This window comes from Syzygium oleosum, unplaced genomic scaffold (assembly GCF_021117445.2).
Source record: "Syzygium oleosum isolate NSW1041296 unplaced genomic scaffold, Sole_v2.1 Sole_v2.24, whole genome shotgun sequence".
Lineage (NCBI taxonomy): Eukaryota > Viridiplantae > Streptophyta > Magnoliopsida > Myrtales > Myrtaceae > Syzygium > Syzygium oleosum.
Genome location: NW_026607508.1, coordinates 6,318,984 through 6,334,028, shown reverse-complemented (window position 1 = coordinate 6,334,028; position 15,045 = coordinate 6,318,984).

Here is a 15,045-nt window from a genome sequence, read left to right as displayed (position 1 = left end):
CGTTATAGACAACATACTCCTAATAACCCAAACTTCATCCTAAGCTAGAACGATGTTATCCTAAAACCAAATCCCCAATGCAGTAAATATTATGAAGCTCCTTGATAATCACTAGTAGGGTACTCAGAGAGAGCGAGAGAGAGTTCACTAATTAGAACAAAGTAAAAGAGAACAATAGCTTTTAGTAGTAAAAGTAATGCACAAAAATGGGAAAATAGAAGCTGTAAGCAAGGAGATAGTCTAAGATAAATCCCCAATATCTTATTGATGATTAAATCCTTTCTGCAGCAACTAGGGGACAGAGCCCGACTCTATTTATACAAGGTTCAATGATTTTTCGGACACCAACAAAACAAAAGCAGCTCTGTTTATACAAGCAAAATGAAACCGAGGCATCTTCTATCTGCCCTGAACCCTTTAGCTCAAAATACCCATAGTTTATCTACACTTGATCCACCACCTTCGCTGATTATAGCCATCACACCAAAAGGCTCCGTTTCATATTAATAGCATGGGACAGCAGAAGCTGCTCCAAAAATGCGAAAATAATGAAGAGACCAATACCTATATTCAAAAAACGAAAGAATCGCACAATGTTCGTCAAGACGAGGACCAACAACCCGAAAAGACAAATAGACGAAGACCCAACAGCTAAATGCGCCAAATGGAAAGACATTGCTATTAGACTAACCTCGAAAAGTTGGTTTCCGCACTTTTCTTTGAATCGATTATTGAGCAAAGAGATCGATTTATAGAAATCAGAGCTAATGACAATGATTACCTCAAGAATTGCGTCTCTGTGGGACAAGAAGAGGGACCAAACGAAGCGCGAGGCAACAACGGATGAGGCACGAGACGAAGAAGGCTTGAGAAAGATGGGGAAATGGAGTAGCTCTGGAGAGAGGAGGAGAGGACGCGTGAGAAGAGGGGAAAACGAAGAGAGGAGGCGCGGGCGCGATGCGAGGGCGAGAGCGCGACACGAGGAGGTGAGAGCAAGAGGGCAACGCGAGAGCAAGAGAGCAATAGAGTGAGAGAGCAAGTGAGAAAGATTGGAAAATAATTTCCTTTCTTGAAAGAAAGGAAAACAATTTCCCCAGTTTTAGAAGGATATTTTCCGTCCACCAGAAAATATTTTCCTTGATCACTTATTTTCCGCCCCTGAACACTGGCAAAATGGACGGAGCGTAAATGTCATCACCATAAGGCATTAGTCATCAAATTCTTCTCTCATTTGGTCATCAACGAAGTGAGACATGGCCACATGTGATTTACATGCAACTTTCCATATGATAATTACCCATGGTGATCGTTTTAATCTAGGTAACATCAGACTCAAATGGTACCCAGACGTATCACACTATTTTTCCATTTTCAAAAGCAGATTCTCCTTTGATCTTGTCTTTCACTAGTTAGAAGACAGTTGAGGCATCCGATTATTCAAGATTTTATTCAAGAGGTAAATGAAGACTATAGATGTTAATTTAGTTCAATCTACTTAACACCTTTAAGCTTGGTTGTTTGAGATACGCCAATTTGATGTGCTATAATATTGTGAATATGGTGATTGTTGGATTCGTTTTGCTAGTTTCATACATGTTGAAAAGGTGTGTGATTGGTTTTCTTAAAGTGTGGTATATTTGGTAGGTGAAAATGATAAATCTGAACCTGAGTAGATTTATTCTTGGAATCGAGTAGATTTTACTTTCTGAGTCTGAATATATTTACTTCTCAACATGAGTAGATTTTACCCTCTGAATATGAATTTATTTACTTTTGAATCCAAGTAGATTTTACTTTTTGAATCTAAATATATTTACTTCTGCACCCAAGTAGATTTTAATTTTTGAATTTGAATAGATTTACTTCATGACTCGAGTAGATTTTACTTTCTGAATCTAAATATATTTATTCCAGGAACTAAGTAGATTTTACTTTCTGAATCTGAATAGATTTATTTAAGGACTCGAGTAGATTTTACTTTCTGAATTTGAATATCTTCACTTTTGCACATGAGTAGATTTTACTTTCTGAATCTGAATAGATTTACTTATGGACTCGAGTAATTTTTACTTTCTAAATCTGAATAGATTTACTTCTAGATCCGAGTATATTTACATTCCGAGTCTGAGTATAATTACTTTCTAAACTTGAGTATGTTTACTTTCTGAACTTGAGTAGTTTAATTTTCGAATTCGAAAGTACTCACTTTGCATAAGAGACTTAACACATGTTGCAGGACATAGGATGACGAGAAAGTTATGAACTCTGATATAGTCACATTAACTCTATGTCACAAGCGTGATTTTATTCACTTGTGTCCTACTTTGTTGAGAGTTGTCATTACTCATTGTAAATCTTGCTTTGAGAAGTGTACTAGTGTGACGCCCTATAACTTCACGCGCAACACATGTCCTTCCCAATTTTATCTTTTAATTTATTAATAGCACGTGGAAGCACAACTAAATTTTTCATCATCTCTAACAAGAAATCACACGAGTTTAATAATATACATATGCATCTTCCTTATAATAACTTCAGTAGCTACTAACTTGTTACAACATTTAAGTAAAACATAACGAAATTCATAGTCCTGGGTAGAGGACGGGTCAACTAGTATCACTACTCCCACATTAGCCCAAAAGCAAGCTACCATCCAACTCGAGGGTTGATAGCCTCATACATCATCTTGTCCCCTCTTATATCCTATCCAGGGGACCATCCTACAAACTAAAAAATAAAGCCAAAACCCATTAAATGAAATCTCTAGTTTTAAGTTAGAAGAATTATCTTACCACTTCACTTGATATCAACAAACAACGAGTGCATCAGAAAAACCAATAACATTTCACAAAATTATTCACTCAAATGCAAACAAATGACACATTATTTCATGATGCGTAGATGCCACATAGTAGATCCCCATACACACATGTGAAATCATACTTGTTACTGGCCAGAACCATTTCGATTCACAAGGCATCTTGAATAATGAGGAATCATCACCACCAACTTATGGGAAGCGGAATTAGTCATACTCTTTGCCACGCCTTAGCCCATTCATCACTAGTGTTCTCTACATTAGCGATGATAAATACACCACTGTGCATCCACATGATAATAGCTATTTCTTAATATCATACTATGACTACAAGAGCCATGTCATACCATGACTATACGAGTCATGTCATACTTTGGCTACAAATGCCAAGTCATATCATGACTACATGAGTCATGTCATATCATGACTATAAAAGTCATGTCATAATAGGATTTCATGTCGTCTCAACCTTATAGAGAACCATCATACATGGTAGAACATCTTGCTAACTCCAAAGTCTTACCCACATACTCATACAAAGGAATTCGCTCGATGGCGAATTCGTGATAAATGTCTTAATTATACCATTCACATGCAATTCATAACAATCGCCATGTTCATCATAATAATCTGCCATTTCTCATGCAAATAAAGATTAACAATCATTTACATGCACTTCAATCTATAGACTCTTCTTCTCTCATTATTTGATCACATATTTACCAACATAATGAAGTACTTAGTCACTTAATTAATTAAAGAAACAACATGTGGTCGTACTCAATAAATGGATATACTTTGTCCTCAAACTAGCTGTTGAACAATTTTTCATAAAATTAATTTGCCGTTGGAAATGATAGACATAATCATCGAATTTCAAGTTGTCCATACAATCAAATCTTCCTAGTGATAGTGAGGTTTCCCCAAAATAGAGTTGGCTATACTTGGCAATATTCCATTCTTCCAAATCGATAACAATCAATTCTATTCTACTTCGGATATTCCTTCTGGATTTCCAATCCTAATACTATTTGTAAATTTCCTTTTGACTTGCGGTATAAGTCCAAGGAAATATATGGGTCTTCTTATTTAGATTACATAAATCATGTGAAGAATATCTTTACATGTCTGATATAGTGAGCTACTATCAGCTTCTCGTAAAATCTATCCAAGCTTCCCGCTAGTAATTGACAACGTGATGCCATCCATTTTGTTCTCTCCTTAGTGCATTAGTGTTTGAAACTTTACTAAGTTGTTCATCTTGTTGGAGTACCTTCAAATCTTCACGAACTTCCCGTTCTCCTTGACTTGTTCACCCTCTATGATAGTCTATTAAGCATAAGGTAATATTCTCACTTTATATTTCAGATTCCATCAATGGCGATATAGTATCCTTTATATCAACATTACTTGAAATAAAGTTGCATATGCAATTATCAAATAATAATGAAAAATATAAGATTTTGTCACCTTCAAAATATCATTAGATGTTTTCCCAACATCAACCTTTGTATATTCTGAAAGTTTAAGATTTGTTGGATTAAATTCAATTCAAAATGCTTGAGCTGCAAGATTTTGATTAAATAAAAGTAAAATGTAAAAGTCAATACAAACACACTCTAAAATCACAATCCTATTTAAAACAATTTTGACTTGAGAGTTCGAATAATAACATGCTGGAAGCCCTTCAATCACATTTTGCAACCCAAATATACTCCTAAATACATAACCACCAAGTCTTGAGTGTTTATTTCTCAAATGTTGCGATAAAATATATAAAACACACAAATTTTCTAGGGAAAAAATCACAAAAAATCATAAACTATACCCACTGTGACACATTTACCACAAACTTTTTTCTTTGACACAAAAAATTTCAAACTTATACTTGTAGGACACATTACCCTCACTCAAAGTTCTATCAATGAGAACCATTAAAAATCTGCATACATGGACGCCGGAAAGAACATAGTGTTGACGTAGCATCCACGTGACTTAAATGAATTAAAAACGACGTTGTTTTGACTGAAAAATCATCTAACGGAACCTTGACAGAGGGTAATGTGTCACATAAGTACAAGTTTGGGTGTTTTTATGTCACAAATAAAAGTTTAGGTAAATGAGTCACAGTATGCATAGTTTGGATTTTTTATGTTACTAAAAAAGTTTAGGGTGAATGTGTCATAATTAAGGGTGTGCAAAAGAATCGCAAGATCGAACCGGTGTTTCCCATGGGGACCAATCTAGTTTCTGGTTCCAGATTGGAACCACCCACCCGGACCGGTACACACACACACAAACACATATATAATTTCAAACTTTTCAGCTCTCTCACTCCTCACTCTTCAATCCTTGTCCTCACGCACTTGTCAAAGAAACTCTAGTGGCCGTGGTCCTCTCAACTCTCTCCATCTCTTGCTCTCATCTCGCTCTCGTCTGCGGTCCTCAGTCACCTCAGTCCACCTCCTTAGCCCTCTCAACCCTCTCCGTCTCTCATTCTCGTCCGTGGTCGCTCCATCTATCACTGTGGCTTTTCACACCAGCTGAGCTCTCTTTTCACCTCTCGGTCCATGGTCACCTCGCCTCTCAGTGAGTTAGCTAAGCTCTCTCGCCTCTCGATGTACAGTCGCCTCGCCTTTCAGCAAGTCTGGAATTTTTTTTTTTGGGTTGTTTCATTTGATTGTTGCTCAGATTTCGCTGAATTAATTGTTTTTTTAATGCGCTAGATCCTGTGTTTGTCTCATGCTTTTAGGATCTGTTAATGCATATGAACTTGAAATGGAGTAGTTATTATGAACATTTTAATGCTTAGATTTCGCCATTTATATTTTGCTTAGGGCTACAGCATCTTTAGTCCACCAGCGGTTTTGTGCAGTATCTTCAGAGGATTAGCAAAATAACCAATTCTACGGAATCATTTAGCGATTTCCGGTTCTCATTTTGTGGAACTGAATCCTGTGGGCGATTCCCAATTAGAGGGTGGGAACCGTCCACCCTAGATCTGGTCATCCCTAGTCATAGTAAGTATAATTTAGGGGGTTTTTTGTCGCTTTTTCCCTATTCTCTAATCAATTAGTTTATGAATAAATATATTACACATTCAACGCAAAAAAAAAATTCAAAGTATACACGTATTAATATAAGGGATTGACTAAGGGCCCGTTTGGTTCAGCATTTCCAATGCTCATTTGGAGAATGCAAATACCTTTAGGTGAAAGTTATTTTGGGGAAATACAAATGGCGTTTGGTAAAAAATCATTTGAAAGCCATTTGAGAAAATGCAATTGTTTTTGGTTATTTTTTTACAAATGAGCTTTGAGAGGTTTTTTTTTTTCAAAAAAAAGATACTCTTTGGATGAACAGTTCCGGCGAAGGGCTACAGCCGCCGCCGGCCGTCGCTTGACCCGGGCGGCGGTCGCGAGGTCGCTCGACCCGGGCGACGGCCGCCCTGGGTCATAGCACGACCCAGGGCGAGCGGCCGCCTGGGTCAGCGCGACCCCAGGCGACCGTCGCTGAGGTCGAGCGACCTCGGCGGCCGTCGCTGGGGTCGCAGCGACCCGGCGACCCAGCCGCGCTGGGTCGGCCGACCTCGGGCGTCACACGAGGTCGAGCGACCGAGGCGACTCCCGAGGTCCGGCGACCCCAGGCGGCGGTCGCCGGTGTAGCGCGACCCCCAGGCGGTGGTCGCCGGGGTCGGGCTAGCCCTCAGGCGGCGGTCGCCGGCCGCCAGAGCTGCTGCAGGGAGAAGATGAACAGTTCCAGTGAACAGTACCAGTTGCATTTCGAAAATGAGCATTGCCAATGGACCTTTCAAGGTGCTTTGGCCAAATGAGCATTGGAAATGTAATTGCATCTCCCCAAAGTGAGTAAAAAAATTTGCCAAACACCATTTGCATTTGGCCAAGGGCCTTTAGAGCCTAAATGAGCATTGAAAATGCTGAACCAAACGGGGCCTAATATATCTAGCATTATTCATTAGAAAATATTAGTTGTCCCTGCCTCCATCTCATTAGCAAAAGTACACGCTTGTTCCGTATATGCAAGAAGTTGATATTTAAAGGTTTTTCCATAATTGACTTAGTTGACAATATCCTAAGTATTAATTAATGGAAAGAGTTTATTGACACAACATGAAGAGATTACACATATACGTAGAAGGAGAAAAGTATTTTAAGACTTGAACTTTTTTTATAAGGTTGTTCTAGTTCATAAGTTAAAAAGGAACTCAAATTTTAAAATTAGAATATGCGAGAGACATAATAAATTTATTTTACATATTTTCCCATTCATAGATTATTTACAAAATAATTCATTTCTAACAATTTTTTGAAGGAAAAAAGTAATGATTCCGGTATCCTTAGATAGGAGGTCCTCTTCAAGATTCATGTTTTGCAAGTGCAATAATTCTTCTGCAAAGTAAAAAGATCCTTTCATAAAAAGGGCGAATGCATCACGACAAAACAAAAAGATATCAACTAAGATTCTATTCGAGAGCCACGACAACACAAAAAGAGATGCTCGTATACTTGTCGCTGTTGCCGAGGGAGAGATCGCTTTTGGTGTTTCCCACTATTTTCAAATTTAATTTTTAACCAATTTTAATTTTAATGAAAAGGTCAATAAAAATCTCAAATCTTTAATTACCTCCACCTCCTTCCCTCTTGAACTTTTATTTTGCGTGGTAATTGTCATTCCTAAAGTTTAAGTTCGGTCATCGCTGATCGTCCTACGTTTGGCGATTTTCAGCGAAAATTGATCGGAAGAACTACATTAAAATTCTGCACAAATGTTTATAACTAAATTGGTAAAATCATAAAGTTTAGAACTATATTAATACCCATATAATAGGTTTAAGATTGATTGGACAATTTTTTCAAATTTTCACGAATAAGCTATTTAATGGCATATCTTTTGTTGTAATGTTCATAATAGTACTATTTAACGGAATCTCTCGATTTTGTTGGTCTTATTCCTTATTCCTTAATCTTTTGGAATTGACAAGTAGGACAAAATATGATGTTTTCCTCCAATCCTTTTCTTCGATTATATTTTCAATTTGTGGATTACAAATATGAACATCACCTATATAAAAGGTCGAAAGAAACTATCTTCAACTTTATTGCGGAATTATAAATATGGTCAAGGTAAGACCTAACAGGTGAGCCATACTAGGAGTCGCAAGTAGCCCAAATACGGAGTTTTCCACCTGATGGTGTGAAGAGTTCAAACATCTGTATTGCACCTATTCTAAAAACAAGTTAGTTCTTTAACTACAAAGTCAATCCCTGAATGTTAATATAATCTAAATTTCACCAAAAAAAAAGTGCGTGTGCGCACAAAAACACACCAATTCTCACTCACATGCTGCTTCCTAATGCTCTGCTCTCTAAATTCGTACGTCAATCCCATTTTTCCTTTCCCTGTTACAACGATTATGCCACGCTTTATTAACAACAACAACACCATCAAAACTATTTTGGCATTTTCTGTTTGCAATATGATTTTTTTTATTTCCATTTCTTCACTTTTACGTTTCGATAGCGATCAAGCTTGGGTGGTTCCAAAACATTAGATTCACCACTCAAGCAACAAGAGTTGGAATTCCTCTACATGACACAAGGAAGAAAAGTTGAGAATTTCCCTCCATACGTAAAAACAAAGTGGAACTCAAATACAAAATGTTGAAGAAAGCATGCAAAGAGATGAATATGCTGATGCTATACTCCAGCACTCATAGTGCTAAGTACCCATCTCCCACCATTGACACAATAAGATTGGAGGATTACCGAAGTCTTTAGGGTCTTCTTACAAATTTTCAACAATACAATGGATACTTTGTCGTTAACTATTGATTTATCAAGCAATTGCGAACCATTTATATCCACGATGTCGGTTGAATTAGCAAACAAGGAGGATGGTTCCTCCTTCAATGAAAGTGGTGTTGGCCATAAAGGAGAAATTCCTCGTTCGGAACTCTACTTGTTCCATGCTGTGACGACTTGGAACAAGGTGAGAAGGTTCAAGTGGAGCGGATATTGGGGATGGTGAGGATTTGACTCTAGAATATATATGATGCATACGCCAAGTGATCCAACACAACGAACTCCATCCCATGGACGAAGATGATGCCCTCATCGAGCAGCGCCTAGTCGTCCCTATGGTCTTTGCATTGTAAAAATTAGAGTACTCCCACCGGCTTCCACTAGCTCTTCATCATCATCTATGAATGAGGTCGAGGCCTACTTGACAATGAACTACTCCAGATACTTTGAAAGAGTTGGTGAAGACAATGTCCATGTTCTGAAGTGGTCGAAGACCAAAGCTTTGTGTTTTCGATTCTTTCAACCTTGCCTTGTGATTTACTAACCCACTATTGTCTACTATACCATTGGAATTCACATTTATTACAAACGAACGGATTAAGGAAGAAAATAGGTCCAGTTTGACTATGAAATATATATAGAAATGGCTGTCTGCGAATATGATTTGTTATTGCAAGAATTGACTCCAGCATAACATAAAGAAAAGGACAATGGCGACACTTTCATTCGAATCATGTTGAGGCACACAGCGCCAAAGATACCAAATCAATAAGACATTCTCTTGGATATAAATTTTTTTTTATCGTTATTAGGGCATTTGTGCGTTTTCTTTTATTTTTCAAATTTGAAAATGTAATTGTATTTTCATTTGTGCCTAATAGGATGAGTGTTTTTCATCAACTCATTTAATTTTTTTAACTATTTTTAATATTTAAAAATAAAAAAATGTTAGATATTCACAAATCACCATCCATAAACTTCTTGTAAATCAAAATTCATAACCTCTGAAACTCTTACACTCTTCATATTTCACAATCCAACCATATAACATGTGGGTAGTTTGAACGTCAAAGTACCTGAGTTGGGTAATCGACCGAGATGATGATGCAGTGACTTATGAAAATTATTCAAGATTAAAGAAATCCCAGGCTTGATCCACCTTGCAGTGTGCAAAACATGTCTGAATACTTTTGCATATCATCCGAATAACGGGATGGGACAATTGTCGTGGTACAAAGAGCGCATTTACCATCAAGAGGAGCGCGTGGGTAGGCTCGGGCCAACTAATGAAATGCAACTATGGAACCTCAAATTTTAGATGTTATTAGTTACTTATACATCATATTTTGAAAGCATTATGTACTGTCTTAGTTATCCTAAAAAATTATTCTATTTCCATTATTGTAATTTTCTTTATTGTCGCAATTTATAAAATCAATCTTCTTGTTAAGTTTTTTTTCTTTAGAAAAAAGAATTATGATTTTAGATTTTAAAAAAAGGGTCGGGCCAACCGTGCCCGAGCTCCATGCCTGGCGTGCCCGGGTTGTGCTAGTGTAGGCACAGCCCGGTGCCTAGCCCTAGGATTCTTGCATGATTCGGCTGCCTGTGAGTCTAAATTTATCTCGGCTGTTGGATTTCGCATAAATCCAGTCTTATGTCCGTATAATTCAACGACCGAGATTAAGTGAGCTCATGTGCGCTCGGGTTATGTAAATATCTTTCAGCCTGATAGCAACATTTCTCCCAAGCGAAGGCGCATGTCCTCTTCAACTTCGGCAAAAGACAAATTGGCTTGTCAAGTAAAATCAATTCCCGTCAACATGGTCCCGTCGACATGGTCCTTCATCTCTTTTTGGATGCATTCATGATGACTTCTTACGCTCGGACCTATCTGTGCTCGGAATCTCCTCTCACATTTTTCCGAATGGGCTCACTAGAACGCAAAGATCGAGCTTGTGATTAGCTTCTCTTTTTCCCACAAATTGGATAGGCCCAGAACTGTGGAAATCATTGAGCCATCATGAGCGTACCACCGAAAAGAAAAATGCAGAAAGAAGGATATGAAAAGCACTACACTTCGAAAAAGCTTAGAGAAACAGAAACTCCTCAATATTTTGTACTAGGAACGATGTTCTCCATTAATCCAATAATTTGGTGCTGCGTACATGTGCCGTGCGCAGCCAGCCTGATAATATCATCGGTTGTGTCATGCCAACTCATGTCATGTCACGGGTTGGCTCATGACATAAGTATTGTTGGGTCGTGTTGCAACTTGTATGTGCCTTGACTAAGTCTTTGCTTCTTGTGTCACGAGAAACCAACCCGAATTAGATAATTTATTAATACAAACTTCTTTATTCAAACGCAGGGGGATTGTTACATAGCAATCTCCGCTTACAATAAGATAATCTATATGATATACATGAGTCCAACACAATATATCATGGATATTTTATAGAGTAATGCGATCCACACGAGAATTAAATATTTTTCTATTCTTTCTTTGTTCATGCATAAATTATTAAGTGAATATAGATTTTACCACCATTAGACATCAAGTGATGATGGCTTGGTGGTTGGGCTTCTATGAAAAATGCTAGCTCGCGGATTGTGGAAGGAGGAGAGGAGTGGGAATTTGGAAGTGGCATGGAAAATTGGGCGAAACATAAATTTTTTATGTAAGAATTGGTGGAGGAAAATTTTGAAAATTTGTTTGACCTAATTTAATTCCCACCCATGTCACAAACAAAGTAAAATTTCTTTTAGTCTTGGAAAAAGGAAATGCAGCGATATCACATTCATCCTGACATGCTAGCCCATGGGCCAAGCATGACCAATTGTTATGGTTTCTGCTTGGCATAGCCCACAACAGTAGCTCCGTGCCAGGCACGATTCAACCCTAGGGATAGACACGGGGCGGGGCGGGTAAAAGACTCTTAAGAGAATTCGAGAATGGTTTGCATTTGGGGGCTTTATAGAGGCGGGCATGTTTCGGTTGTCCCAAATATATAGAATATGTACCTCAATATGAGATATTTGGGCACAAACACAAGTTAGGCAAATGGATCAAGAACGTGATGTGCACACAAGTAATGGAGCAGGCATACAAAAATGCTCCAGCCGATTTATAGTGGTTCGGCTCTAAATCCCATGGTTAATCCACACCCTGGATTGTTCGAAAAATATGCACAATCCATTAAACTTGAAGCCTCGTATAGAGGTTGGTTTACAATGGAGCCAACTCTCCTTTACAGACAGAGTCCACTCTTTTACAATATATTTCTCATGAAAATTTAATTTCTCAAGAGCTTAGATTGCAAATTGTGTTCAAAAGCTAGTAGCAAGTGTATGTAGTGTTTCTCTATGTCCTTAAGGCAATGAGTAAACTTTTTTTTTTTTTTATAGATAAACAAGCTCAACTATCGATTACACACATTTCAAATGGCTAGAAATTCGGCCATTTAGGGTGCGTATGGTAACATTTCTGTTCTCAGAAATAATTTCTGTTCAGAAATATTTTTTTCTATGTCTATTCCCTAGACGAGTTTCTGAGTAGAATAATATGTTTGGTAACTACACAAAATTTCTATTCTCGGAATAGAAAAAGAACAAAAATGCATTTGGTACAATCCTAAAAATTTCAATTCTCAATTTTTTTCATTTAATTATAAAAATATCAATGAAGACTTAACAATTCATGTTTGGATAAAACTATACTAGAAATAAAATCAAAATATATTATGATATAGAATTTGATGACCTTAATACAATCATAAATAAAATTACTCCTTATAGATAAAGCAAATACTGAGTGGTGTTTAAGGAAATTGGGGTTTGGGGTTTAGGAGTTAGCATATATGGTTTAGGTTTTTAGGGTTTTGTGTTTAGGATTTGGGGTTTAGGTTTGGATTTGGTTTGGGATTTACGGTTTTGAGGTTTTGGATTTGGGTTTTGGGGTTTAGGGTTTGGGTTTTTGGGTTTGGATTTTGGGGTTTAGAGTTTTAGGATTTAGGGTTTCGATTTCTGGTTTTGGGGTAGGGTTTTGGGGTTTTGGGGTTTGGGTTTAGGATTTAGGGTTTTGAGGTTTTGGATTTTGGGTTTGGGTTTTGGGGTTCAGGATTTGGGGTTTGAGTTTTAGGGTTTGGATTTTGGGGCTTCAGGTATTAGGTTTTAGGGTTTCGAGTTTAGGTTTTAGATTTAGGGTTTTAGGATTTAGGGTTTCGGTTTTTGGGTTTGGAGTTTAGGGTTTGGGTTTTAGGGTTTAGGAGTTGAGGGTTTGGGGTTTAGGGTTTAGGAGTTGAGGGTTTGGGGTTTAGGGTTTAGGGTTTGAGGTTTTGGGATTTAATGGTTTATGAAATTGTTTCTCTAAAATGACATTGTTTCTCTTTTTGTTCCGGGGAACAAAAATGTAGATTTTTTTTACTTCTTGTTTTTGTTCCAAATCTATTCCTAGGCCACTTTTCTATTCCGGGGAATAAAAAAATTAACTGACGTACATAAACGGATTTCCGTTCTTTTTCTGTTCCAGGGAACAAAAAAATAGAAAAACAAAGAAATAGAAACGTTTCCAAACACACCCTTAGACTTCCTGGCATCTGGTCAAGTCGAACGCTTACTGAACTGTGCAGACAAAATCAAATTTGAACCGTAGGAGCCGAGTGTCCGGCCATGTCCCTTAGAGCCAAGAAAGTCTTTTTACCCTCTCGAAATCCTGAAAAAACTTCAATACAATAAATAAACTGTAATGTGCCAATTATTTTTTAAGATTGGCCAAGAAATCTTTTTATTCTTATTTTTAAAGGGATTCAAATTTTGGTTGTCTATTTTTTCTATAAAAAAAAATAACTACTTCTGTGACATTTTATAATTTAACCAACCCAACTTCTTTATGTTTACTAGAGATGATCGGTTCCAGAGTAAATAGGTTCCAGATCAGGAACCTGAAATGTATCATGTCATGGTCAGTTCCTAGTTTTTGAAAGCAGGAACCAAACTTTCTGACCCTGGAACCAAACCGACTAGGACCTTTCTTTTTCATTTCATTATAATATGTAGAATTAGAATATGCATTGTGGCAAAAACGAATACAGCTCTTCTTGCTTGAGGATACTATGTCAAATATATCCAATTTTAACAATTTTTTTCTGTTCTAAAAGAAAGAACCCATTCCAAACAATCCTTGGAATCAGTACAAAGCTTGTAAAACAATATTAGATGTTGTACATGAGGAGTAAATTGCTAGTTATCTGATTGGTCTATATTGGGTTGCAAGAGTCTGAATTTTGTCCTCCTTTTGTTTTGGTGGGGTTGGTTGGGTAAATTGCTGCAGGTCTTCTTGATTATGAAAGTTCCTGGGACTGCCAAGAAATTGTTTTGATTGTTTGCTTCAGTGCAATCCACAATCATGGTTTCCACATGCTATTTCCCTTCTCAGCGATTGTGCAATATTCGCCTGGCACTCCAGTTGGATTTGGCATTTTGAAAGCTGGTCTGAGCTAATCAGTTTGCAACACTATTAATTTAATCATAATTCGCAATCTTTCTAAGATACCATCCTTTTCATTTTCTCAATCTTGCTCTCACCCAAAACTAGAGCAAAATAACTCGCCCATACTTTTTACTTTTTTAATCCTTTTGTAATGTTCAACATTTTATATAAACTTAATTATGTCATTTAATGCAATAACCCAATTCATCATGAACATGAAATTATTGTAGATCATATTTAAATAAAATTCACCAATTATAACGAAATAAATAAATTATTGTAGATCATATTTACACTAATCTGTATTCATGCCAAATTACTTGGAAGTAATAAGGCCATGTCTTTCCATTTAAAGAAAGCTTTTTTCATTGCCAATGGTACATTCTCAGCTAATTTATATTTTTTTTGCGTTGTAAATTTTTCATATGGAATTTAAGCATAAATAAAACATATGCTAAAGAACAAATATAATACCAACAATATCATTTGTAATTTAATATTAAATATAAAAACTTAGCAGAGATAGACTAGAATTTTATCAAGAGGCCTATTGATCAAAAGATTCTAGATGTATTTAACAGTTTTAAAAAATAATTGAAAAGTCTTAGCATAATAATGTAGTCGATAACCATAGAGACAATCTATATACTAATAAAAACCATATACACCATCTATTTATTTCTAGGCTTCATTTGTTTCGCGAAAAATGAATAATTTGGAAACAATTTTTCAAAAATAAGCGCTTGTATCACTTAAAATAATTAGTCGGAGAAAAATATTTTCATTATCAATAAAAATTGGTGCATGAATATTTTAGGAGACGATGAAAATTTTTCGGTTCATTCATTTTTGCAAGCAATAAAACGATAATGTTTTTTAAGTCATTCATTTTTGCGAATCTAGCGGAGCCTAGGTTG